The 27,251-nt window shown below is 44.8% G+C and overlaps 1 long non-coding RNA gene across 1 annotated transcript; it reads left to right on the top strand.

The window, feature by feature from the left end:
• Window positions 1-287: 287 nt before the first annotated feature.
• LOC142718383 (uncharacterized) lies at window positions 288-27,251 on the top strand. The gene is made up of 4 exons (XR_012872510.1): window positions 288-423; window positions 15,482-15,579; window positions 15,746-15,857; window positions 25,489-27,251. It is a non-coding gene; the product is annotated as an uncharacterized LOC142718383 (long non-coding RNA).

Genomic DNA, 27,251 nt, shown 5'->3' with positions numbered 1-27,251 from the left:
GCTCCACCCGTCCCAGTCACGTGGTGGTGATGTCATCACAGGTCCTTTTACCACAACACATTATATTTTGCACTGTTATGACCGATCACTCCTTCATCGCTCATATGATGCTCAGGACCCCTCATGTCACTTGATCATCACACAGGTCCTTCATACATCGCTCACACTTCTAAACCCCCCCCCCCTGATGCCGCGGTCACGTGACCTTGATATCCCAGGTCCTTCCACCTCCGCCTCTCTTCACTAATAAGCTCCGCCTTTTCCTGTCACTTGGTGGTGACGTCATCACAGGTCCTTCCGCAGTTACGTGATGAGGTAAAGAGCAGCGCTGGTCGGGTGTTCTCTCTGTTGTCAATCATTGAGTGACCCCGCCCACTGGACTCCTAGCCCGGATTTAACCCCTCCAGTGCCGGCCTCTTTGGGGTAAGTGGTTATTTCTGGTCTTTGTAGTGGTCGGATGGTTTGTGGGACGAGTCGTGTTTTGTAATGACATAATATTCGGGACATACAACTTATTCACTGACTTTTATACATTTCTTGTTAATGTCGTTCACCGTGCGGTTTAAGGGAATGTTCACACGTAGTGAATACGACCCACAACACGCAAGGAAATCACCCCGAATATTCACCCCAAATGGTGGACGTATAATCCCCCCGAATATCTACTACAGAAATACAACAAGGCCGATCCTCACCTCTCCCAGCGTTACCATAGCAACACGCCCCTGCTCTTCCGGCTGTGTCCAGGTGACCCCTATAATGACATGTGACCTCTCCGGCCTGTGATTGGCTGCAGGGGTCACATGACGCCTTCTTTTTTATATATGTGTAACCTGCAGCGTTGCTGTGAACACGCGGTGGAGCCGCAGAGGATTCTGGGAACAATGGCGGTTGTTGCGGAACTTGACTTTCCCATTGAACTTAATGTGGAAATTCTGCAACAAATGCGCAGCGAATCCGCGGTATAAATGCGATATCCTGCGTGTCTATAATCCGCACCGCAGGTTAACCCCTTCATCACCAGGACGGGTTTAGTTGTTCCCTCAGATCTATTTCTTGTTTCTTTTTCTGCCGGTCCCGCGGTGCGAGGATTACATTCTGCGGGACGATACCAAATTTCTATGGTTTTTTTCATGATGTGCGATATTTACATAGAAATAACTTTTTGTTAGAAAACAATGTTATTTAGTGTCGCCATATTCTCATAGTTGCCAACAGTCCTGAATTTGCCGGGACTGTCCCAAATTTACAGAGACAGTCCCGGCAAATAACTGTCCCGGCCATTTTCAATTGTATTTGCATCCTCAGGACGCAGGTACTACTGAATACTGTGGCGGAGCAGGAAACTCTCCGCTCCCTGCTCTGCCATTCACTCCTCCGGGAGCGGAATACCCGGCCAGAGCGTCGGCAACCCTCTGACTGGGGAATCTACACTTAGCCTGGGCTCAGTCACTTACACATTAACGTTACTGAAGTGTTTAGACAGTGAATAGACATTCCTTCCAGCCAGGACACCATGTCTATTCACAATCCCGACACTTCGGTAACGTTTCTGTGGTACTTACAGCAGAGCAAAGTGTAATCTCGCGAGATCTCGCTGTAAATGACCGGTTACAGGGAGATTACGCTTTGCTCTGCTGTAAACGTTACCGAAGTGTCGGGATTGTGAATAGACATCGCGTCCTGGCTGGAAGGAATGTCTATTCACTGTCTAAACACTACAGTAACGTTAATGTGTCAGTATAAGACAGCAGATCGTGAACAACGCAGTGTCACTATGCACTGACTAAATGAATGGAGAGGAGTGCATGATGCTGATTGGTCAGTGATTGGTCAGCGTCATACACTCCTCTGTACAACGCCCACTTGGTCTAAAGTAAAAACACGCCCACTTGGGCATTAACAAACTCATTAGCATAAATGTAAAATCGCTCCTAACGTGGTAAATATAGAACGTTTTTCTAAATATAAAGCATTACTGTCACCGACATTACAGCGCCGATCCCCTTATGTAGGAAATGGGGCACTTCTGCCAATTAACCCTAAGCCCAGAAAATGGCAAAAAGGCATCTAACAAGCGGACAGCGTGACCAAAAGACTCATGAGGGCTGCGCAGGAAAAGGACCTTCTCGTCAGCGTACAGGCCCACCACAGCAGACCCTCCCTCCCACTGCACACCAGTTACCATAGGGGTGGATCTCAATCTAATAGCTATAGCTTCAATGGCAATAGCAAATAAAAGCGGTGAGAGGGGACATCCCTGCCGCGTACCCCGTGCCAGAGGAGAAGAATCCGAGGGGATGCCATTGACCACCACAATAGCCATAAGGGATTTATAGAGAAGTTGGATCCATGAGATAAATGTAGGAGCAAAGCTGTGAAGGCCGGCCAGAAGGAAGGAGCACTCAACAGAGTCGAACGCCTTCATAGTATCTAATGAAGCGACAGCCCAAGGCAAATGACGCATTCTACCCATCTGCATAAGTGTCTGTACACGTGTAATGTTTATAGATGTAGATTTACCGCGCATGAATTCAGTTTGGTCAGGGTGAATAATTGTTAGAACAACTTGATTCAGTCGCTTTGCCAGGATCTTAGGTAGGATTTTATAGTCCACGTTAACTAGGGAAATTGGTCTATAAGAACCACAATCAACAGGGTCTTTATCCGGCTTCAGTAGCACAATAATAGAAGCATCATCAAATGTAGAGGGAAGTGAGTGGCTGAGTAAAGCCTGGTTAAGAGTATCTAACAACATGGGGCCCATATGTTCCCGATACCTCCTATAACCTTCAATAGGGAGCCCATCAGGACCTGGGGATTTATGGAGAGACATTTCCTGAATAGCCTCTTGAAGATCCGCCATCATCATAGGGGAGTCAAGCAATGTAACCTGCGATGAAGAGAGAGTAGGAAAAGTCAGATCCCTCAGATAAACTACAACGTCTGCGATGGTATGATTAGAGGTGGAACTATATAAAATGGTATAGTCCTTTCTAAATCTGGTAGCAATGGCATCCCCCTCTGTTAATAGACCACCCTCATTATCCTGAATTGGGGTGTTATTGTGTCTAATTAAGTGGGCCAATAACTGACTGGATTGATTCTCCATCTCAAAATAATATTGACGTGTAATAAAACAATTTGCGCTTAGTCTTAAAGGCAATGTGTTACCAGAAAAACATGTTTTTTTTTTTAAATTAAACATTTAGTGTGTGGGTGATTAAACATTGTTCAAATTTTTTTTATTTTTTTCACCAGTCAGGAAATATTATAAATTGGATTCAATTGGATTCAAATTTATAGTATTTACCATTTCTTGTCACTAGATGGAGCCATTCCCAAAAATATGTGGTAAAGCAACCACATAGCTTTTCTGCTGCAAAATTGGGTAAAAAGCCCTCGCTCTAGTGAGCTCTCAGCATCCCCCCCTCCTTTATCCTGGCTAGTGCCGGGATAAACGAGGGGTTTGAACGGTGTAACCTCCTACACTGTGTGTCGCCATTTTTTGAGCTAACACACAGTGTAGTAGGTTTACATACAGTAGTGAACACACACAAACACGAACATACATTGAAATCTCTTACCTGCTCCTGCCGCCGCGACTCCCTCCGGCCCGTCCGCTCCGTCTGCTGCCGCTGGTCCAAGTGCACAAGTCCGGAAGCCGCGACCGGAAGTAGTAATATTACTGTCCGGCCGCGACTTCCGGTCCACAGGAAAATGGCGCCGGACGGCGCCAATTTCAAATTGGACTGTGTGGGAGCGGCGCATGCGCAGTTCCCACACAGACGCCGTACACACAAGTGAATGGGACGGGAGCCGTTCGCATTCCCTATGGGACTGTGGCTGCCGTATTCCATGTCTGTATGTGTCGTTAATCGACACACAGAAATGGAACAAAAAATGGCAGCCCCCATAGGGAAGAAAAAGTGTAAAAATAAGAAAAAGTAAAACACAAACACACAAATAAATATAAACGTTTTTAATAAAGCACTAACATCTTGAACATATGAAAAAAAAATTTGTGATGACACTGTTCCTTTAAGGTGAAGCACATGTTTATATAAACGAGTGAAATGTAACCAACCTGACCAGTATCGCACTGTGGTCCGAAATCCCCCTGGGAGAGAGTGATATGGAGGACACATAAAGCAGGAGAACCAAAAACATAATCAATCCTGGAGAGAGCCTGTCTCCCAGGAGAATGACAAGTGTATTCCAGAACCTGTGGGTGACAATGTCTTCATAGATCAATCCTGGAGAGAGCCTGTCTCCCAGGAGAATGACAAGTGTATTCCAGAACCTGTGGGTGACAATGTCTTCATAGATCAATCCTGGAGAGAGCCTGTCTCCCAGGAGAATGACAAGTGTATTCCAGAACCTGTGGGTGACAATGTCTTCATAGATCAATCCTGGAGAGAGCCTGTCTCCCAGGAGAATGACAAGTGTATTCCAGAACCTGTGGGTGACAATGTCTTCATAGATCAATCCTGGAGAGAGCCTGTCTTCCAGGAGAATGACAAGTGTATTCCAGAACCTGTGGGTGACAATGTCTTCATAGATCAATCCTGGAGAGAGCCTGTCTCCCGGGAGAATGACAAGTGTATTCCAGAACCTGTGGGTGACAATGTCTTCATAGATCAATCCTGGAGAGAGCCTGTCTCCCAGGAGAATGACAAGTGTATTCCAGAACCTGTGGGTGACAATGTCTTCATAGATCAATCCTGGAGAGAGCCTGTCTCCCAGGAGAATGACAAGTGTATTCCAGAACCTGTGGGTGACAATGTCTTCATAGATCAATCCTGGAGAGAGCCTGTCTTCCAGGAGAATGACAAGTGTATTCCAGAACCTGTGGGTGACAATGTCTTCATAGATCAATCCTGGAGAGAGCCTGTCTCCCGGGAGAATGACAAGTGTATTCCAGAACCTGTGGGTGACAATGTCTTCATAGATCAATCCTGGAGAGAGTCTGTCTCCCAGGAGAATGACAAGTGTATTCCAGAACCTGTGGGTGACAATGTCTTCATAGATCAATCCTGGAGAGAGCCTGTCTTCCAGGAGAATGACAAGTGTATTCCAGAACCTGTGGGTGACAATGTCTTCATAGATCAATCCTGGAGAGAGCCTGTCTCCCAGGAGAATGACAAGTGTATTCCAGAACCTGTGGGTGACAATGTCTTCATAGATCAATCCTGGAGAGAGCCTGTCTCCCAGGAGAATGACAAGTGTATTCCAGAACCTGTGGGTGACAATGTCTTCATAGATCAATCCTGGAGAGAGCCTGTCTCCCAGGATAATGACAAGTGTATGCCAGAACCTGTGGGTGACAATGTCTTCATAGATCAATCCTGGAGAGAGCCTGTCTCCCAGGAGAATGACAAGTGTATGCCAGAACCTGTGGGTGACAATGTCTTCATAGATCAATCCTGGAGAGAGCCTGTCTCCCAGGAGAATGACAAGTGTATTCCAGAACCTGTGGGTGACAATGTCTTCATAGATCAATCCTGGAGAGAGCCTGTCTCCCAGGAGAATGACAAGTGTATTCCAGAACCTGTGGGTGACAATGTCTTCATAGATCAATCCAGGAGAGAGCCTGTCTCCCAGGAGAATGACAAGTGTATTCCAGAACCTGTGGGTGACAATGTCTTCATAGACCAATCCTGGAGAGAGCCTGTCTCCCAGGAGAATGACAAGTGTATTCCAGAACCTGTGGGTGACAATGTCTTCATAGATCAATCCTGGAGAGAGCCTGTCTCCCAGGAGAATGACAAGTGTATTCCAGAACCTGTGGGTGACAATGTCTTCATAGATCAATCCTGGAGAGAGCCTGTCTCCCAGGAGAATGACAAGTGTATTCCAGAACCTGTGGGTGACAATGTCTTCATAGATCAATCCTGGAGAGAGCCTGTCTCCCAGGAGAATGACAAGTGTATTCCAGAACCTGTGGGTGACAATGTCTTCATAGATCAATCCTGGAGAGAGCCTGTCTCCCAGGAGAATGACAAGTGTATTCCAGAACCTGTGGGTGACAATGTCTTCATAGATCAATCCTGGAGAGAGCCTGTCTCCCAGGAGAATGACAAGTGTATTCCAGAACCTGTGGGTGACAATGTCTTCATAGATCAATCCTGGAGAGAGCCTGTCTCCCAGGAGAATGACAAGTGTATTCCAGAACCTGTGGGTGACAATGTCTACATAGATCAATCCTGGAGAGAGCCTGTCTCCCGGGAGAATGACAAGTGTATTCCAGAACCTGTGGGTGACAATGTCTTCATAGATCAATCCTGGAGAGAGCCTGTCTCCCAGGAGAATGACAAGTGTATTCCAGAACCTGTGGGTGACAATGTCTTCATAGATCAATCCTGGAGAGAGCCTGTCTCCCAGGAGAATGACAAGTGTATTCCAGAACCTGTGGGTGACAATGTCTTCATAGATCAATCCTGGAGAGAGCCTGTCTCCCAGGAGAATGACAAGTGTATTCCAGAACCTGTGGGTGACAATGTCTTCATAGATCAATCCTGGAGAGAGCCTGTCTCCCAGGAGAATGACAAGTGTATTCCAGAACCTGTGGGTGACAATGTCTTCATAGATCAATCCTGGAGAGAGCCTGTCTCCCAGGAGAATGACAAGTGTATTCCAGAACCTGTGGGTGACAATGTCTTCATAGATCAATCCTGGAGAGAGCCTGTCTCCCAGGAGAATGACAAGTGTATTCCAGAACCTGTGGGTGACAATGTCTTCATAGATCAATCCTGGAGAGAGTCTGTCTCCCAGGAGAATGACAAGTGTATTCCAGAACCTGTGGGTGACAATGTCTTCATAGATCAATCCTGGAGAGAGCCTGTCTCCCAGGAGAATGACAAGTGTATTCCAGAACCTGTGGGTGACAATGTCTTCATAGATCAATCCTGGAGAGAGCCTGTCTCCCAGGAGAATGACAAGTGTATTCCAGAACCTGTGGGTGACAATGTCTTCATAGATCAATCCTGGAGAGAGCCTGTCTCCCAGGAGAATGACAAGTGTATTCCAGAACCTGTGGGTGACAATGTCTTCATAGATCAATCCTGGAGAGAGCCTGTCTCCCAGGAGAATGACAAGTGTATTCCAGAACCTGTGGGTGACAATGTCTTCATAGATCAATCCTGGAGAGAGCCTGTCTCCCAGGAGAATGACAAGTGTATTCCAGAACCTGTGGGTGACAATGTCTTCATAGATCAATCCTGGAGAGAGCCTGTCTCCCGGGAGAATGACAAGTGTATTCCAGAACCTGTGGGTGACAATGTCTTCATAGATCAATCCTGGAGAGAGTCTGTCTCCCAGGAGAATGACAAGTGTATTCCAGAACCTGTGGGTGACAATGTCTTCATAGATCAATCCTGGAGAGAGCCTGTCTCCCAGGAGAATGACAAGTGTATTCCAGAACCTGTGGGTGACAATGTCTTCATAGATCAATCCAGGCCAAACCTTCTATCAGCTGACACAAAGGAGTAGTGGGTGTTAAATTATGGGCGGGATCTTGTGAGAAACGGTCTATAGCCGGAGACATTACCTAATATGATGTACAAAAGCAATAGCTGCCTGAAGGACGGAGGTGTTAGCCTGTGGTGGATTATATATACACAGAATAACATATGGCTTCGTGTCTATTTCAGCATAAACAAAAACGAAACCTCCAGCTGGGTCTCTTCGCGTCTGTATTGGATTCCATCGTACAGTGCGATGTATCAGCAGGGAAACCCCTCTAGAATAAAAAGTGTGAAAGTATAGTGAGCAGGTGAGCCAAATCAGTGACATAGATGTATAACAGGCATATATGCAAAATGGCTCCGTTAGGCCGCAACTCACCACCCAGATACTGGTAACAATGGAATCTCAGGGTCTCCCTTGAGAGAAATCAAAACTGTCGTCCCCAACTGAGCCTGAGTTCTGTACCTTCACCGGCTGTCAGGGGAGACAGAGAAAGAATGTTTCATCATGCGTGCCTTGCAGACACAGACAGGCCGCCATTAACCACCAGCCGTCACGAGGAACAGAAGCCCATGCAACCAGGACCACGGAGTCTGACAGAGAGGACCAAAAGACACCTGGGAGAAGCAAGAGATGTCGGGCATAAACCGTGTACCTCCGATGCAAGTGGATGCAAGTCCTTCGTTGTCTCCTGGGCTGGGTTAATATCAAGTGGAAGTGCGTCGAGTGCAGGCTGCAGCAGAACACCAGGCCGTCGTGCACTGTTTCCGTCCGCAGGGCCGACTAAGTCACCGAAGAATGTCCCCGGGTAGCCTGCGAGGGGGAGAGGTAGGCCCAGAGTTTGTCTGGTCCCAGTAAAAAGATTTACCAGCCAGGATAATTAGCAGGAGAAGTTACGGTCCCCGGGAGCTCAGCTCAGATACGACTATCCATGCTGCTTGCTGGCCACGCCCCAAAAATAATAATAATATTTAATAATATATTATTACCCCTTTAAGGACACAGTATTTTGTCCTCTAATTCTGCCCACACAGTGTTTTGCCCCCTAAGTGCCATACACAGTAGATTTCCCCCTGTAGTGCCCTTACACAGAATAATGTCCGCTTAGTGGCCTTCACACAGTATAATGCCCCCCTCCCCTGGCTGGCACACACACAGCCCCCCTTGTAGATAGTGCCCCCTGTAGACTGTGCCATACAGCCTCCCTGTAGACTGTGCCATAATCCCCCACCCCTCCTTGTAGACAGTGTCATACAGCCCACCACCTCCCCCTTGTAGACAGTGGTGTTCATTCCCCCACCTCCCCCTTGTAGATCGTGGCATACAACCCCCCCACCTCCCCCATGTAGACATCGCCATACAGAGCCGCAACTCCCCCTTGTAGATCATTCCATGTAGCCCCCCACCTCCCCCATGTAGACAGTGCCATACAGCCCCTCACCTCCCCCTTGTAGACAGTGCCATACAGCCCCCCACCTGCTCCTTGTAGACAGTGCCCCAAACACAAAAAAATTGTAATCCTCTAGGCCCCGTTCCCAAGACAAACTGAGCTGCTCCGCGACGGGATCCTTGCGTAGGCCGGCGTGATCCTGTAGCCTAGTGCAGAGTTTCCCAACCTTTTCGGACTCGAGGCACCACTGGAAAAATAAAATTTCCTCAGGGCACCCCTACCAAAAATTGTTTCGAGAAAGACAGAAAACAGCTAAAAACAAGCACTCCACTTAGAATATGTTCACACAGCGTTTTTTGTAAGGCAGAAAATATATTCCTCAAAATTCCTTCAGGAATTTTAAGGCAGATTTTAAATTGACAGCATTGTTTGAGGGTTTTTTGTTTTTTTTGCGTGATTCTTTAATCCGTTGAAGCTAACGGAAAAGACGTAGGCAAAAAAAGCTCCAAACGAACGCCACAGGTATTTTCTGCCTCCTATTAACTTTAATTGGAGGTCAGAGGTGAAAACCACTTGAAGACCATCAGCCCCCCACTCACAGTAAAATGACCATCAGCCCGCCACTCTCACTTAAATGACCATCAGCCCACCACTCACAGATTCCCCTGTAGATAGTTCCACACAGCCCCATTTTAGATAGTGCCACAGAGCCCCCTTGTAGATGATAGAAACCCCCCCCCCCCTTCCTGTACATAGCGCTACTGTAGCTCCCTGAAAGAGCGGAATCCCCCTGTGGCCGAAGATTCCGCTCCTGGACGGAGCGCTTGATGACTCTGTCTATTTATGGACCGTGACGTCAAGGGCCTCTACTGAAGTGGAATCCCCGGTCACCGCATCGGCAACGCTGTGGACGGGGATTCCGCTTCAGTAGTTGTCACTGTCCATATATGGACAGAGACATCAAGCGCTCCATCCAGGAGCGGAATCCCCAGCCACACAGTGGCTCTAGCAGATAGCAGAGCTGGGAGATACCTTCCTGCTTTGCTATAGTATGCAATAGTACCTGTGTACTAATGACGCAGACACTATTGAATGTGGCTTTGCTACAGCTGTAGCAGCTGCTAGCAGTGCCGCCGGCCATGGGGGGCCCATCCCAACTGGCAGCATGGGCGTCCTCATGCACGATGTCGCCGCTAGTAGCCGCTATGGCTGCTACGGGCGGAAAGGCGGATGCTGAGTCGCCGGGCCCGGGCGCTTCTGAAACAAGCAGGGGAAAGGTAGCCAGCGCAGCGCCCCCTTCCACCTGCTGGAGTGATGCACCCAGTGCAATGGCACACCGTCCTGGCCGTCCCTTTGTGGCACTATGTACAACGGGGGTGTGGCGCAATTACAAGGGAATGTTTGTGGCACTATCTACAAGGGGGGTTTGTGGCGTTCTCTACAAGGGGGGTTTGTGGCGTTCTCTACAAGGGGATGTGTGTGGCATTATCCACAAGGTGATGTGTGTGGCTCTCTCTACAAGGGGGCTGTGTGTGGCGCTATCTACAGGGGGCTGTGTGTGGCGCAATCTACTGGAGGGCTGTATGTGGCGCAATCTACAAGGGGGTATGGTGCTTTCTACAAGGGGGGGTGTGGTGCTATCTACAGGGGGGCTGTGTGTGGCGTTATCCACAGTAGGGCTGTTTGTGGCGCGATCTACAGGGGGCTGTTTGTGGCGCTATCTGCAGGGGGCAGTGTGGAGCGCCATCTACAAGGGGCACTGAGTGTGGCGCTATCTACAGGGGGGCTGTGTGTGGCCCTATGTACAGGGGGGCTGTGTGTTGCCCTATGTACAGGGGCACTGTGTGTGGCCCTATGTACAGGGGGGCTGTGTGTGGCCCTATGTACAGGGGGGCTGTGTGTTGCCCTATGTACAGGGGGGCTGTGTGTGGCGCTATCTACAGGGGGCTGTGTCTGGAGCTATGTACAGGGAGCTGTGTGTGGCGCTATGTACAGGGGGGCTGTGTGGCCCTATGTACAGGGGGGCTGTGTGTTGCGCTATCTACAGGGGGGCTGTGTGTGGCGCTATCTACAGGGGGGCTGTGTGTGGCGCTATCTACAGGGGGCTGTGTGTGGCGATATCTACAGGGGGCTGTGTGTGGAGCTATCTACAGGGGCAGTGTTGAGCGCCATCTACAAGGGGCACTGAATGTGGCGCTATCTACAGGGGGCTGTGTGTGGCACTATCTAAAGGGGGGCTGTGTGTGGTGCTATGTACAGGTGGGCTATGTGTGGCCCTATCTATAGTGGGCTGTGTGTGGTGATATCTACAGGGGGCTTTGTGTGGCATTATCTACAGGGGGCTTTGTGTGGCATTATCTACAGGGGGCTGTGTGTGGCCCTATCTATAGTGGGCTGTGTGTTGTGATATCTACAGGGGGCTTTGTGTGGCATTATCTACAGGGGGCAGTGTGGAGCACCATCTACAAGGAGCACCCCATCTACAGTGTGACACTATCTGCGCTGGTATTTACGCTGCTAGTAGTGGTCAGCACATATCACCTCGCCCTAGTGATAAAGTGAGACATCACCTGCCTGTAAACAACCAGATAACCAGAGAGATACCGGCCACCATAGTGGTTGTCAGCCAAACTAGTGCAGACGGTTTTGTTTGCTTATTTGGATGCAGAAATTCTGGGAAGAAAACCATGCCCCATTAGCCAGACCCATGAGATAAACCACGCCCCATAAGACACCCACCAAAGAACACACGCTAATTGTCCTTGGAATTTTTTTTAAAAAGTTCGCAACTATGTATAATCAGAAGCAGAACTTTTTTTATTTTTCCGTCGATGTAGCGGAGTGAGGGCTTATTTTTTGTGGGACGAGCTGCAGTTTTTGATCATTTTATAATATTTTGTATTTATATTTTTAGAGCTGCTAGTCTTTTTTTATTTTTTAAAAATGTTTTTTACGGTGTTCACCGTGCGGGTAAATAACATTATATTGTAATCGTTCTGACTCTTACGGATGCGGTGATACCAGTTATGTTTATGTTTTTACGGTGTTCACCGTGCTGGTAAATAACATTATATTGTAATCGTTCTGACTCTTACGGATGCGGTGATACCAGTTATGTTTATGTTTTTTACGGTGTTCACCGTGCGGGTAAATAACATTATATTGTAATCGTTCTGACTCTTACGGATGCGGTGATACCAGTTATGTTTATGTTTTTACGGTTTTCACCGTGCTGGTAAATAACATTATATTGTAATCGTTCTGACTCTTACGGATGTGGTGATACCAGTTATGTTTATGTTTTTACGGTGTTCACCGTGCGGGTAAATAACATTATATTGTAATCGTTCTGACTCTTACGGATGCGGTGATACCAGTTATGTTTATGTTTTTACGGTGTTCACCGTGCGGGTAAATAACATTATATTGTAATCGTTCTGACTCTTACGGATGCGGTGATACCAGTTATGTTTATGTTTTTACGGTGTTCACCGTGCGGGTAAATAACATTATATTGTAATCGTTCTGACTCTTACGGATGCGGTGATACTAGTTATGTTTATGTTTTTTACGGTGTTCACCGTGCGGGTAAATAACATTATATTGTAATCGTTCTGACTCTTACGGATGCGGTGATACCAGTTATGTTTATGTTTTTACGGTGTTCACCGTGCGGGTAAATAACATTATATTGTAATCGTTCTGACTCTTACGGATGCGGTGATACCAGTTATGTTTATGTTTTTACGGTGTTCACCGTGCGGGTAAATAACATTATATTGTAATCGTTCTGACTCTTACGGATGCGGTGATACCAGTTATGTTTATGTTTTTACGGTGTTCACCGTGCGGGTAAATAACATTATATTGTAATCGTTCTGACTCTTACGGATGCGGTGATACCAGTTATGTTTATGTTTTTACGGTGTTCACCGTGCGGGTAAATAACATTATATTGTAATCGTTCTGACTCTTACGGATGCGGTGATACCAGTTATGTTTATGTTTTTACGGTGTTCACCGTGCGGGTAAATAACATTATATTGTAATCGTTCTGACTCTTACGGATGCGGTGATACCAGTTATGTTTATGTTTTTACGGTGTTCACCGTGCGGGTAAATAACATTATATTGTAATCGTTCTGACTCTTACGGATGCGGTGATACCAGTTATGTTTATGTTTTTTACGTTACTTTAGAGAAAAAATGGGAAAAGGTTTTGTGGAGGGTTTTTTTACATTTTAAATTATTTTTATTCATAAATGAAAACTTTATTTTACTGTTTTTTCTAAAAAAATGTATTCCTGTTCTGGGGGACTTGAACTAGTGATGATTAGATCTCCGGAACAAATCACTGTAATACTAATGTATCGCAATATATCGTGATTAATATTAAGGGGTTTGTAGGAGCAGAAAGATGGCGGACCTTCATTGCCCCCCATGCTGCCATGACAACCATCCATGGTGTCGCGTGGGGACGATGAGCTGTCAGGGAGGACCCCCGTCTTTCTTACAGCTTAGTTTCTGCAGTCGCTGTTGACCACAGAATCTAAGTATATAAATGGCCTTAATCACAGTTCTCTCAGGTTTCCAGCCTTTGCAGGTTTCCAGCCCAGGGTGTCAGGTGTTCCCTATGTCGGTAAATGTCCTGTTCAGGAAGGGGTTAAATGAGTAAAATACAAGTTTATACTGAATCTTATTCCACAAAACAATGTATCACTCTGCTCTGCTCTACCTGCGCTATAACATGATGATAAGAGATCACACTGCATGTGCCCTTTATATATAATGTCACCTCAGCTGCTGCAGAACCTCACAGTTCATATCAAAACACTGACTGCATAGTGTGCACCACGTCTTGTGCGATGTCAGCAATGTCTCCCCAGTATCCGCCATGTGTCAGGTTGTCATGAGTCAGGTCTTCATTGTCTGGGGGGAATGTCTTCATTTTACTCTTCTCATCTGAGAGATATGCCATAAATGTCTGATATATGGGGGTCCCACCTCTATGTGGAGAACAGAAAATCTACATCTTATCCGCCCCATGTGCACATACCCTTAAAGAGGCTCTGTCACCAGATTTTCAAACCCCTATCTCCTATTACAGCAGATCGGCGCTGCAATGTAGATAACAGTAAAGTTGTTTTTGGCCAAGCATTTTTGGCCAAGTTATGACCATTTTTATATTTATGCAAATGAGCCTTTCTTAAGTACAACTGGGCGTGTTTAAAGTTAAGTCTAACTGGGCGTGTATTATGTGCGTACATCTGGGTGTGTTTACTTGTTTTAATAGCTGGGCGTTGTGAATGGAAGTGTATGATGCTGACGAATCAGCATCATCCACTTCTCTTCGTTACCACCCAGCTTCTGGCAGTGCACAGACACACAGCGTGATCTCGCGAGATCACGCTGCGACGTCACTCACTTCCTCCCACAGGAACTTCATCGCGTTGGATGAGCGAGGACACGCGGTGTGTCTGTGAACTGCCAGAAGCTGGGTGTTAACGAAGAGAAGTGGATGATGCTGATTCGTCAGCATCATACACTTCCATTCACAACGCCCAGCTATTAAAACAAGTAAACACACCCAGATGTACGCACATAATACACGCCCACTTGGACTTCACTTTAAACACGCCCAGTTGTACTTAAGAAATGCTCATTTGCATAAATATAAAAATGGTCATAACTTGGCCAAAATTGCTCGTTTTTGAAAAAAAAAAACGTTACTGTTATCTACATTGCAGCGCCGATCTGCTGCAATAGGAGATAGGGGTTTCAGAATCTGGTGACAGAGCCTCTTTAAAGTGACACGTCAGATTTGAGAAATGGTTCTGTCTTAAACAGGTCAAAAATAGGCTGTGCATTCCACTCACAGAGGAGTCCCTGTCGTGACTGTCCATATATGGACAGAGACATCAGGGGCTCCCTCTAGGATCACAATTCCCAGCCAAGTTGACGGCAACGCTCTGGCAAAGCATTCTGCTCCTAGTGGGAGCTTCAGTGGCGCTATCTACAGGTGCTGGGGTGCTATCTGCAGGGGTTTGGCATATAAGTTTGATTAAACTAAGGGGGAGATGTGCCGGCACTTGTGGAGAGAGCCGGCGGACAGGAAAGTGCAGCGCTGCACACATTAAACCCCTTTCCATTCTGCCAATGTTTATTTATATGACAACTGCCCGGGGCATCAGCGGTTTGAAAGAATATTGCCGTATGGCCGTTGTGAAGGGGTTAATAAAAGCGTATAGAAAATATTGTCTATAAAGGTGTACACAGCTAATAAGCATTTGACACACTGACAATTTTTTTGGGTTGCAGGGCACTCTCAAAATAGAGGCCCCTGTGTCCCGCCACTTTCATGTGTATCCGCGTCCACAGAAGGCAGATACAGGTAAATACTATGGTGGAGCAGGGAGCCAGTTACGCCCCGCCGTTCGCTCTGGTAGGGCACAGTCTACTTTAGGCCTGTGGCTTACAAGGTGCAGGAACATCGACACAGGTAGTGAGGACCTCAACATTGTAATTCCGGCTCTGATCAGTAAACATAGAAGTGTAGAGAGAAGTGTCTGATATATAGACAGATATACAGTAGTCATGTATTCAGTCACTGTGTGTTTCCTACAGATGGATCCAGTAGGAGAAATCCACCAGAGAGATGTCCCAGTCCTCTGTATTCCCAGGACTGTCCAGAGGAAAATCACAATGTCCCAGAGAATCATCAGGTAGATGAAGCTGAGCCGTATACCAGATCTATATAGGGGGGTGTGGAGCTTTTTGGTCCTGCGGTCATAGATGTGGTCATAGATTTTGGTGGTTTCTTATGTTGATCTGTTAGATTCTTCGCACTCTCTGCTGTATTGTACTGAATTGTTACATATGTGAAATCAGGGGGAAGATCTGACTGATATTAAAGTGGAGGATGAAGAAGAAGAGCGGGTGAGGGGCGATCAACCGTGTAACAGTGAAGTGGAGGAGGAAATTCCAGGAGGTGTTACCAGAGGTAAGTGATAATGAATTTAGAAAGTGAATTGGAAGGTTTGTTAAGGTGGGGTTCCTCCTTAGTTGTACATTACAGTAACACGTCAGACACTGTATTATACATAGTGCAGGACCTGAGGGAGCTGTGACTGCACATAGAAGTTCTCTACAAGGTGATCTATGAATCCGGTCATGCACTAGGCTTAGTATCAGATTTTGGAGGCACCAGCTGTGATTAACAGCCGGGATCTGAGGAAACTCCGTTTAACCATTTACTCAGAAAATTACCTATTGTTTAAATCAAGTTTTTATGTTAAAAATATTTTTAAGATTTGTTGTTTTTTTTAAGTCATCTTTATTTAAAAATAATCCTAAAATCTTGCATTTTTCCCTCTGGCCACTGAGTCTTATAGTAGACTGATCCTTCCTGTTCTGTAGAGATCAATTCTCAGCAGACATCTCATTATCATTACAGGCAGGATTACACTGACAGGTAACACCTATATATAGATATCACATGATCAGGACTGGTCTTAGGTTGGATGGCGCCCTGTGCGGTACTCCCTGTTGCCGCCCCCTACACAAACCAAATATGAACCACATATATAGACACGCACATACTGGAACATATATACTGTGCATACATAGAGACAGATATTTAGACATACAGGCAATTATACATACACACATCTGGAATATATACATACAGGTAAATATGTAGACGTACACACACACACACACACACACACACACACACGTAAATACACAGACGGGAACATATACAAATACATAAAAGGCACAAAGATACAAGCACAAAGACACATTCACAAACAGACCCATATATACCCAGTACAGATAATGTAGCAGATTTCGCATGCAGTCCTATGTAACACAACAGATAATACTGTGAAAATATCCACTACATTATCTGTACTCTGTTATCACTGAATTATCTGTTGTTTTACTTAGGACTGCAGGTAACGCTACTACATTATCTGTTCTCAGAGAGTTATCACTGTGTTATCTGTGGTGTTACATAGGACTGCAGGTAACATCTACTACAATATCTGTACTCAGAGTTATCTGCAATCCTATGTAACACCACAGATAACACACAGTGATAACTCTCTGAGTACAGATAATGTCGTAGATGATAACTATACCCACAGACACATATAAACTCACCCACACACAGAGGCATATATATATATAAGGGGAAGCAGGTTATATAAGGGGAAGCAGGTTATATAAGGAGCAGCAGGGTATATTATGGACCAGTAGGGTATATAGGGGGCAGCAGGGTATATAGGGGCAGCAGGGTATATAGGGGCAGCAGAGTATATAAGGGGCAGCAGGGTATATAGGGGGCTGCAGGGTATATAGGTGGCAGCACAGATATCTTCATTTTATCTTTTCTACTTTAATATTGAACACACACTTTTACAAAGAGACATAAACACATACAGGCGCGCGCATACACAAACACACACACACTGTAACATATACACATACTGTATACACACACATACACATACACACAGACACACATAGATTCTCACCATCTCTCCTTGCTGACAGGATCACAGGTTTCTTGCAGGACAGGCTGTGGGCGGAGCTTCCTCCTTTTCTCTTGCTCCTCGGCTCTATTTACTCCATGTGTGTAACTAAGAGAAGAGCACAGAGTAGAGGCAGAGCCCAGTGGCGCCCCCTACATGCTTGGAGGGGGCAGCGCCCTGTGTGCTCGCGCACCCCTAAGATCGGCCCTGCACAGGATACACCATTCACAATAGACTGACACTTGCAGTTCTGTAGAGATCACTTCTCAGCAGTCATCACAGGCAGGATTACATAAAGAGGAAAACATTTTTAACCCCAATGTTGCCGTTATGTGCGGAAAATGAAGGGGGAAATTTTTAATGTGAGGCACAGAGTCTTATGAATTTTGAACCTCGACGTGCCTCATATTAGTAGTAATTAATCCCATCATGTACCTCACACATTAACTCATGTAAGGAGAAAGAGGCAGCACTCTAGGCTGCCTCTTTCTCCTTACATTTGTATACCATTGGGGATTTACAAGTCGGATCCCTGGAGGCCGGCACCCTTATGCCCTGGAGGTTTTTGTTCTACTGTGCTGCCCATACACCTTCTCTCACACATTAACTCAATGTTGCCCATTATGACTGTGAGCTACATAATGGGATTAATTACTATTAATGGAGGTTCAAAATTCATAAGACCATGAGGCTCAAATCAGAAAGTGGAAGGACTTTTTATTTTTGGGCGTTTTTTTTATTTATTATTATTGTTAGCAAAGTATCGTTTTGGTATCTCAAATTGTAATTCTACATGAAGTATCGGTATCGAAGTCCAAATTCTGGTATTGTGACAACCCTATTGTAGAAATCGCTTCTCAGCAGTCACCTCATTATCATCACAGGCAGGATAACACTGACAGGTAACCCCTATATATAGATAACACAGGATCCACCATTTATAAGAGACTGATCCTTCCTGTTCTTTAGAGATCACTTCTCAGCAGTCACCTCATTATCATCTCAGGCAGGATTACACTGACAGGTAACCCCTATATATAGATAACACAGGATCCACCATTTATAAGAGACTGATCCTTCCTGTTCTTTAGAGATCACTTCTCAGCAGTCCTCTCAGTATCATCACAGGCAGGTTTACACTGACGGGTTACACCTATATCCTCAACATTAAAATTGCAACACCAAGGAGGAAACGTTTTGGAATTGTGGAAATCACAGGATCGATCGACATGTTAATAATATGCAAATGATAAAAAAATGGAAACAAAATATTCCAAACGCCTTGATTTATTCTGTGCCGAGTATGAGCGCCAAGTGCAGAAATACACGTACGTACATGCCTTGGCATTCTATCAATGAGGTTATTAATAGTTGTTATGCCACGCTGAATGCACTTCAGCACGCAAATTATCAAGATTGGCTGTTGGCAGCTTCCTTGCATTTGCTGTCCAATGACGTCCCAGATGTGCTAGATGGGAGACAAGTCCAAAAGACGCTGCAGGCCATGGTAGCACGTTTAGGCCACACAGGCTGCTCACAGTAGCATGAGCAACATGCAGCCTGGCATTGTTCTGTTGAAAACCGGCTTCTGGGACACTTTGGAGAAATTGCTCCACAACCAAATGAATGTAACGCCGAACTGTTCGTGTACCTGAAATGAAGACTAGAGGGGTCAGGCTACTGTACATTATGCCACCCCACACCATAATCCCGGGAGTAGGGCCGGTGTCACGTTCCCTTGTGAAGGCCTCTTCATGGCATTGCCTATGTGGTTTTCAGACCAATTTCCGGCTATCATTGTGCCCGAGACAAAAGCGGGACTCATCGCTGAAGAGGATAGACCTCCATTCCATCCTCCATTGCCATCTTGCTGTGCACCATGATAGCCTTTGAGAGCAGTGGTGTGTAGTCAATGGCACGTCTGGCTCATAGCCCAATGTCGTTCAAATGCCTTTTGATGGTTTGTGTCGACACTGGTTGCGGCCCTAGGCTTTTTGATGTGATGTCCAATTTCACTTGCAGTACAGAGTCAATCATTATGCGCCATTCTTCCAATCAGACGATCGGTTCGTGCATATATTCGCATCCGCGCACCTCTTTCTGTCATTCCCGTTCGTTGTTTTTCTCCTAACCTCCGGGACACTCAACGTTGAACAGTGCTGACATCTCGGCCTAGGTGCGTAGCGATCTGCAGGAGTGATAAACCAATGTCTCTCAGTTCAAGGATTCTGTCTCTCTCCGTTTGCGACAAGTGGCGATAACGGGCACGTCAATGAACAGGAGACATTGCACAATCATCCCATAACATTTGATCTGATTTTTGAGGTTTCATGTGGCTGAAAAACTTTGCTCTCAATCTGGCGTTCATGCCTGTCCCACATGCCACAGATTGGAGCTACGTAGGTGCTTGAAAATGTGATAATTTGCAGATCTTCGCGACACCTGCTACTTCCTCGATTTGCATAACCTTATGGCTTGTCCTACTTGGTGTTGCAATTGCAATGTTGAGTGTAAAATGAAGGCCCAAAACCCGCTAGATACTGCTTTGTTTCTGAGGCCTGTGTTGGAGTCTAGTAGCACACTAGGGCCACATATGGGATATTTCTAAAAACCGCAGAATCTGGGCAATAAATATTGAGTTGTAAACAGTAAAGAAGGGAGGGAACCTCCAGCTCACCAGTTTGAAGCGTCTCCAGACTCTCCGCTCGGATCCCCGCTACGGCTGGCGGTATATAATGGAAGAAATAGAAGAAATGATCCAGCGCTGAGTCGTGCTTTGAGTTTAAAAAGGAAACGATATTCTCACCTTTATTGGGGTGTAGAAGATTAAAATTGTAGGGAGACGCAGTCCCGAGACAAGTGTGAGTAGTAGGCGATTTTGCCTTAGCCTACGCGTTTCGAGCACGTCCTGTGCTCTTACTCATGGCAAAGAAATGTGACAAACATGTATGTAGCAGTGGTGTGTGTGTCCGTATGTAGCAGTGCTTAGTATGTGTCTGTGTAGTAGAGCTGAGTGTGTGTCTGTAGCAGAGCGGAGTGTGTGTCTGTGTAGCAGAGCTGAGTGTGTGTCTGTGTAGCAGAGCTGAGTGTGTGTCTGTAGCAGAGCTGAGTGTGTGTCTGTAGCAGTGCTGTGTGTGTATGTATGTAGCAGTGCTGACTGTGTGTGTATGTATGTAGAAGTGCTGTGTGTGTCTGTATGTAGCAGTGCTGAGTGTGTGTCTGTGTAGTAGATTTGAGTGTGTGTCTGTGTAGCAAAGCTGAGTGTGTGTGTTTGTGTAGCAGTGCTGAGTGTGTGTGTATGGATGTATGTACCAGTGCTGACTGTGGGTGTAGCAGTGCTGTGTGTGTGTGTGTGTAGCAGAGCGGCGTATGCACGGGCGCCGCTGATGCTTCATAGCCGCATATCAGCTGTTTTGAAGAATCAGCGGCAAGCACCCCCCTCCCCCCCCCCCCCCCACACACACACACACACACACACACACACACACACAAATCCCCCTAAACATGCAAAATCAAGTGTAATCAAGCGTTTTTTAATGCGGTTTTTGGCACGTAAAATGCGCAAAAAAAACTTGTCAAATACACGCCGTGTGAAACGGTCAACTGAAAAGTCAGTCACTTTCATTATTCTAAGGGTATGTTCACACGCAGTTTTCAGCTATTTTTCGGGCCGAAAACGTCCCGAAAAAAGCCTAAAAAATCGGAAACAACGCCTACAAACATCTGCCCATTGGTTTCAATGGGATATACGGCGTTCTGTTCCGACGGAGCATTTTTTTACGTGGCCGTTTTCCAAAAACTACACGTAAAAAGACGGCGGCCAAAAAGAAGTGCATATCAGTTCTTGGGACGTATTTTAAGCTGTTTTTCATTGACTCTATAGAAAAAACGCTCCAAAAACTACCGTAAAAAAACTTCCAAAAACGTGAGTTTGATTAAAAAATGGCTAAAGATCAGGAGCTGTTTTTCCTTTGTTTAGTAAGCGTGTGAACATACCCTTAGCCATTTGGTGTGTCCTATAGCTTCTGCCATTTGGACAATCACACCCAAAATGGCTGCCAGACACTGCTTAGCAATTTGAAGACACCTTTTCCTGGCTTGTAGGAGGGGGGGGTGAGATTCCCTCCCACATTTACGGCAGCTGTGAGTCAGGTTGCTTTGCCTTATTCACCTTGCTGTAATTCTGGGAAGTGCTCCCTCTGGTGGCCAACATAGGAAAACATTTAATTTTTAATACTTTCCACCATGTGGAAGAAAAAAAAAATACAGCAAAAAATATAATAGAAATAAGTAACTTACTTTAAAAAAAAGTTTAATTTGCGACACATTCCCTTTAGTGGTTAACCTCGTCCCTACATCCACTGTGTATATACGGTGCACATTGCTTGGAGGAGTATGGAGCTCCATTGAACGAGCGCGTCGGCTGTATCTATCTCGAGCGCGATGCTGCTTGTTTAACGCCTTAAACACCACGGTCATAGCGACCGCGGCATTTAAGAGGTTAGAAATAGGGGTCGGCCCCCTGTAATGTGCATAATAATTAGGAACATCGTGTATGTTACCTGTCGTGGAAATCAATGTCTCAAAATATATTAGACTGAAATTTAGACGAGTCCAACAGACTCTCAGGCCAGGCCCCATTATTCAGCATCCCAATCAGGATATTTCACTGATATATATCGAGAGAGGAGAAGAAAACACACAGACGCTGCTGAAATGCTCAAAATACTCCTCTGAAGGTTTATTTCCAAACTCAAACTATAATACTGAAATTCAGAAGGGGTGTAACCAATCAGAGACAATGTGACAATATTTGTTATTCAGTAAAAAAAACAGACCATAACGTACATCCCAGATACATCATTATAATTCTTCACACATCAGGTTTGCAGGTGGCTTTATCTCTCTTGGGCAGAATGTTCCCGTAAGATGGGGGAGGTTCTCGCACACGCATTCTTGCCACCCTCCCTTCTCACTCCCTGTTCCTTCTCTGCAAGCTTCGTACGGGAGCTAAGGTCAAAGATAAAACATATGAAATCAACATTACTTGTATTAAAGGAACAATGACTTTCATATTCACTACAAAAGAACCAAGATGGGAACTCCAGACATTATTATCATCACTTTCACATAATACATATCTTAGTAATTCGGCATCCTGCTTGATAATTCATAATGTAATTTCATACAGAGAATATAAGCAAATAAACCGTCCTTCACAAACCCGCAAGGTGAACGTTGAAAAAATGTAGCCGCCAGAATCGCTGTTTTTTGGTCACTTCATCTCCCACAAAAAATTGAACAAAAAGTGATCAAAAAGTCTCATGTACCCCAAGGTGGTACTAATAGAAACTACAAAATAAGCCCTCATACCGATCAATCGACGGAAAAAAAAGTTATGGATTTCCGAATATGGCGACAGATTTCATATTATATTTGTAACAATCAGTTTTTTTCCTTGTAAAAGTAGTAAAACAAAAAAAAACGATATAAATACTATAAAACTATATAAATTTGGTGTCGCCGTAATCGTATTGACTGGTAGAATAAAGTTAACATTTCGCTTTTACCGCACGGTGTATGCCGTAAAAATGAAACCCCCCAAAAGATTGAGGAATTGCTGTTATTTTCCTATTCCACCCCGCAAATGCCAGTGAAATGGTGGTGTGAAAATCAAGCACTTGTCCTGCAATATACAAGCCATTGTACGGATATATTGATGGGAAAATAAAAAGGTTATGGGTTATGAAAGGTGGGGAGGAAAAAACGAAATCTGAAAAATGGCTGCGGCGGGAAGGGGTTAAATACCATATTATCAACAATTCCCTAATATATATTTTCGAGGTCCTTTCCTTAACTCCTTTTCGCCGCAGCCCTTTTTCAGATTTTCATTTTCGTTTTTTCCTCCCCACCATCCAAAAGCCATAATGTCTTTATCGATCTCACCCGTTTAACCCTTCAGATGCGATGCTGAATAGCGTGCACCGCATCTGAGTGGTTTTGGAGAGCGGGAGGGAGCTCCCTCTTATCCCACGGACACCAGGCGATAAGATCACCAATTGTCTGTGTCTCCGATGGCAGCCGGGGGCCTAATAAAGGCCCCCAGGTCTGCCTGTAATGAATGCCTGCTAGATCATGCCGGAGGCATGACCTAGCAGATGCCTGTCCGTTTTACACGGACAGGCATAATACACTGCAATACAGAAGTATTGCAGTGTATTATAAATGCGATTGGAGGATCGCATAGTGAAGTCCCCTAGTGGGACTAGTAAAAAAGTTAAAAAAAAAGTTTAAGAAAAATTTAAGAAAAAAAATAATGAAAAAACCCACTTTTTCCCCCTTACAAACTCCTTTACTATTAACAAACAAAATAAAGTAAAAAAGTTACACATATTTGGTATCGCCTCGTCCGTAACGACCCCGACTATAAACTTATTACATCATTTAACCCGCAAGATGAACGCCGTAAAAAAATAAAATAAAAAACCATGCAAAAATTGCTGTTTTCTTTGAATCCAGCCTTAAAAAAAATGTGATAAAAAGTGATCAAAAAGTCGCATTTACTCCAAAATGGTACCGATAAAAACGACAAGTCGTCCCGCAAAAATAAGCCCTCCTACAATTGCATCGACGAAAAAAAACCTGTTACGGCTGTTTAAATATGGAGACACAAAAACAAATAATTTTGAAAAAAAAGTGTTTTTGCTGTGTAAAAGTAGTAAAACATACAAAAACTCTACAAATTTGGTATCATTGCAATCGTAACAACCCAATGAATAAAGTTATTGTGTTATTTATACTACGGTAAAAGGCGCAAATTTAGGACGCAAAGAAGTGTGGCGAAATTGCTGTTTTTTTTCTATCCCCCCCCAAAAAAAAGTTAATAAAAGTTAATCAATAAATTCTATTTTACCCCAAAATGGTGCTATGAAAAATTACAACTTGTCCCGCAAAAAACAAAAAAATAGTGTATAGCTCTTTAAATGAGACGATGGAAAAACGTAAAAAATGGCTTGGTCATTACCGTCTAAAATAGGCTCGTCATTAAGGGGTTAAAGCCTAGTTTGGGCCTTAAGGCTCAGAGCCCATTTTTCAAATCTGACATATTTCACTTTATGTGGTAATCTCTTCGGAATCCTTAAACCTATCCAAGCGATTCTGAGATTGTTTTCTCGTGAGACATTGGGCTTCATGTTAGTGGTAAAATTTGGTCGATTTATATTCAGAGTTTATTTGTGAAAAATTGCAAAATGTAGAAAAAATAGCATTTTTCTGAATTTAAATGCGTCTGCTTGTAAAACAGATGTTTATACCACCCAAAATATTTACTAGTTCACATTTGCCATATGTCTACTTTAGATTGGCATCGTTTTTTGAACATTCTGTTATTTTTCTTGGACGTTACAAGGTTTAGAACATAAACAGCAATTTCTCATATTTTTAAGAAAATTTCACAAGCCTTTTTTTTAAGGTACCTGTTCAGTTCCGAAGTGGCTTTGAGGGGCTTATGTATTAGAAACCCCCATTAAAAAACCCATTTAAAAATCTAGACCCCTCAAAGTATTCAAAACAGCATTTAGAAGTTTTTTTTTAACCCTTTATGCATTTCACAGGAATTAAATCATAGTGGATGTGAAATTTGCAAGTTTCATTTTTCTTGCTGAAGTTCAATTTTATAAAAAAAAATTCTGTAACACAGAAGGTTTTACCAGAGAGACACTACTAAATATGTATTGTCTAGATTCTGCCGTTTTTAGAAATGTCCCACATGTGGCTCTACTGCGCTCGTGGACTAAAACACAAGCCCCAGAAGCAAAGAAGCACCTAGTGCATTTTGGGGCCTCTTTTTTTATTAGAATATATTTTAGGCAGCATGCCAGGTTTGAAGAGGTGTTGAGGTGCCAAAACAGTAGGAATCCCCCAAAAGTGACCCCATTTTGGAAACTACATCCCTCAAGGAATTAATTTATGGTTGTTGTTACCATTTTGACCCCACAGTTTTTACACAGCACATATTTGAATTGGGCTGTGAAATTTAAAAAATGAAATTGTTTCCAATAAAATGTAATTTTTCATCAACATTTCTTATTTTCACAGGGAACAAAATACCCCATTTTGTTGCCCAATTTCTCCTGATTGCAGCAATACCCCATTTGTGGTGATAAACTTCCGTTTGGGCCCATGGGAGGCCTCAGAAGGGAAGGAGCGCTGTGTGTTTTTTGGAGTGCAGATTTTCCTGGATTGGTTTTCGGTGCCATGTCGCATTTGCAGCACCCCAGAGGTATCAAAGCAATGGAAACCCACCAGAAGTGACCCCATTTTGGAAACTACACCCATCAAGGAATTCATTTATGAGTGTTGTGACCATTTAGACCCCACAGTTTTTTCACAGAATTTATTTGAATTGGGCTGCGAATTAACAAAAATGTAATTTTTTCCAATGAGATGTTTTGGCTAAAAATTTCACATTTCACAAGGAATAAAATAGCCCATTTTGTTGCCCAATTTGTTCTGAGTGCGGCAATATCCAAGTTGTGGTGATAAACTGCCGTTTGGGCCCATGGGGGGGCTCAGAAGGAAAGACCACCATTTTGCCTACTGGGGATTTTCTGGTTCTAAGTCATGTATGCAGAAGCCCCTGAGGTACCAGTACAGTTGAAACCTCTGAGAAGTGACCCCCGTTTTAAAAACTACACCCCTTAAGCAATTCATCTAGAGGCTTAGTGAGCATTTTGACCGGAGACATACACCACATAAAGTGTAATGTGGGTTCTCACAGATATGGCAATACCCTACATGTGGCTGTTATCAGCTGCCTGGGCACACAGCAGGGCTCAGAAGGGAAAGATGAGGGGGATAAGCTGTGCGGAGGGCATCAGGGTAAGTAAAACTGGGGTAGATTAAAAATCAAGGGATGTATGATCAATTTTAAAACACTTTCATACAGAGCTCTGGTTATTTGGGACACGTGTCACATTGATATATTGTGTCATCCATTATCGCCTCTTATAGCAGACTTTGCACCTCTTTTGACTTTTTCCCTTCTTGCCAGTTTGGGGAACTTCTCCTGGAAAGTGTTGCCCTGGTACGATGCGTGTGGCCTCGCTTCTAGAAGTACTGGGTGCCCCCCCTTCAGGTCCCTTAAGATTAGTTTCTTGATAACCACCTCTTGAAATTCCAGGAAAGTTCCCCTCTGGCCTGCACATCGACGTAGCACGTAACACATTGTACAATGCCATCTGTATGATGTGCACAAACAGCTTCTTATACCACACCTCATGGCGCTGTAGGGCTTCAGGACTTGATCTGACAAGTCCACCCCTCCCATGTACCTATTGTAGTCCAGGATGCAGTCTGGTTTGAGGGTCTCTGTACTGGTACCTCGTAGAGGTACATGGGTACTGGTGTGGCATCTCTCTTGTCTTGTACGTGACACACAATATGTTGCTGCTAGATTGTGCCCTTCTCTCACCCCTTCTGAGTGTTTGCCCAAGCAGAGTCTTAGGAAGGCCTCTCAGATTTCTTCTAGCAGTGCCGCATGCCGCAGGATTTCTGGAAGCGAGGCAGTTGAAGAGTGGGACGCTGGTATAAAAATTATCCAGGTAGAGGTGGTAACCCTGGTCCAGCAGTGGGTGCACCAAATCCCACACAATTTTTGCATTAACTCCCAGTAAGGGGGGGGACGACATTCTGGGGGCTGAATACTGGTGTCCTTCCATTCATATATCCTAAATCTGTAGGTATACCCTGATTCACTCTCGCACAGCTTATACATCTTCACGCCATACCTTGCCCTCTTACTCGGCAGGTACTGGCGGAATTGAAGCCCCCCTTTAAAATGTACCAAGGACTCATCAATA

The sequence above is a fragment of the Rhinoderma darwinii genome, unplaced genomic scaffold, assembly GCF_050947455.1.
Source record: "Rhinoderma darwinii isolate aRhiDar2 unplaced genomic scaffold, aRhiDar2.hap1 Scaffold_462, whole genome shotgun sequence".
NCBI classification, from domain to species: domain Eukaryota; kingdom Metazoa; phylum Chordata; class Amphibia; order Anura; family Rhinodermatidae; genus Rhinoderma; species Rhinoderma darwinii.
Note: the sequence above shows the minus strand (reverse complement) of the source record. Positions and strands in the feature narration are given on the sequence as shown.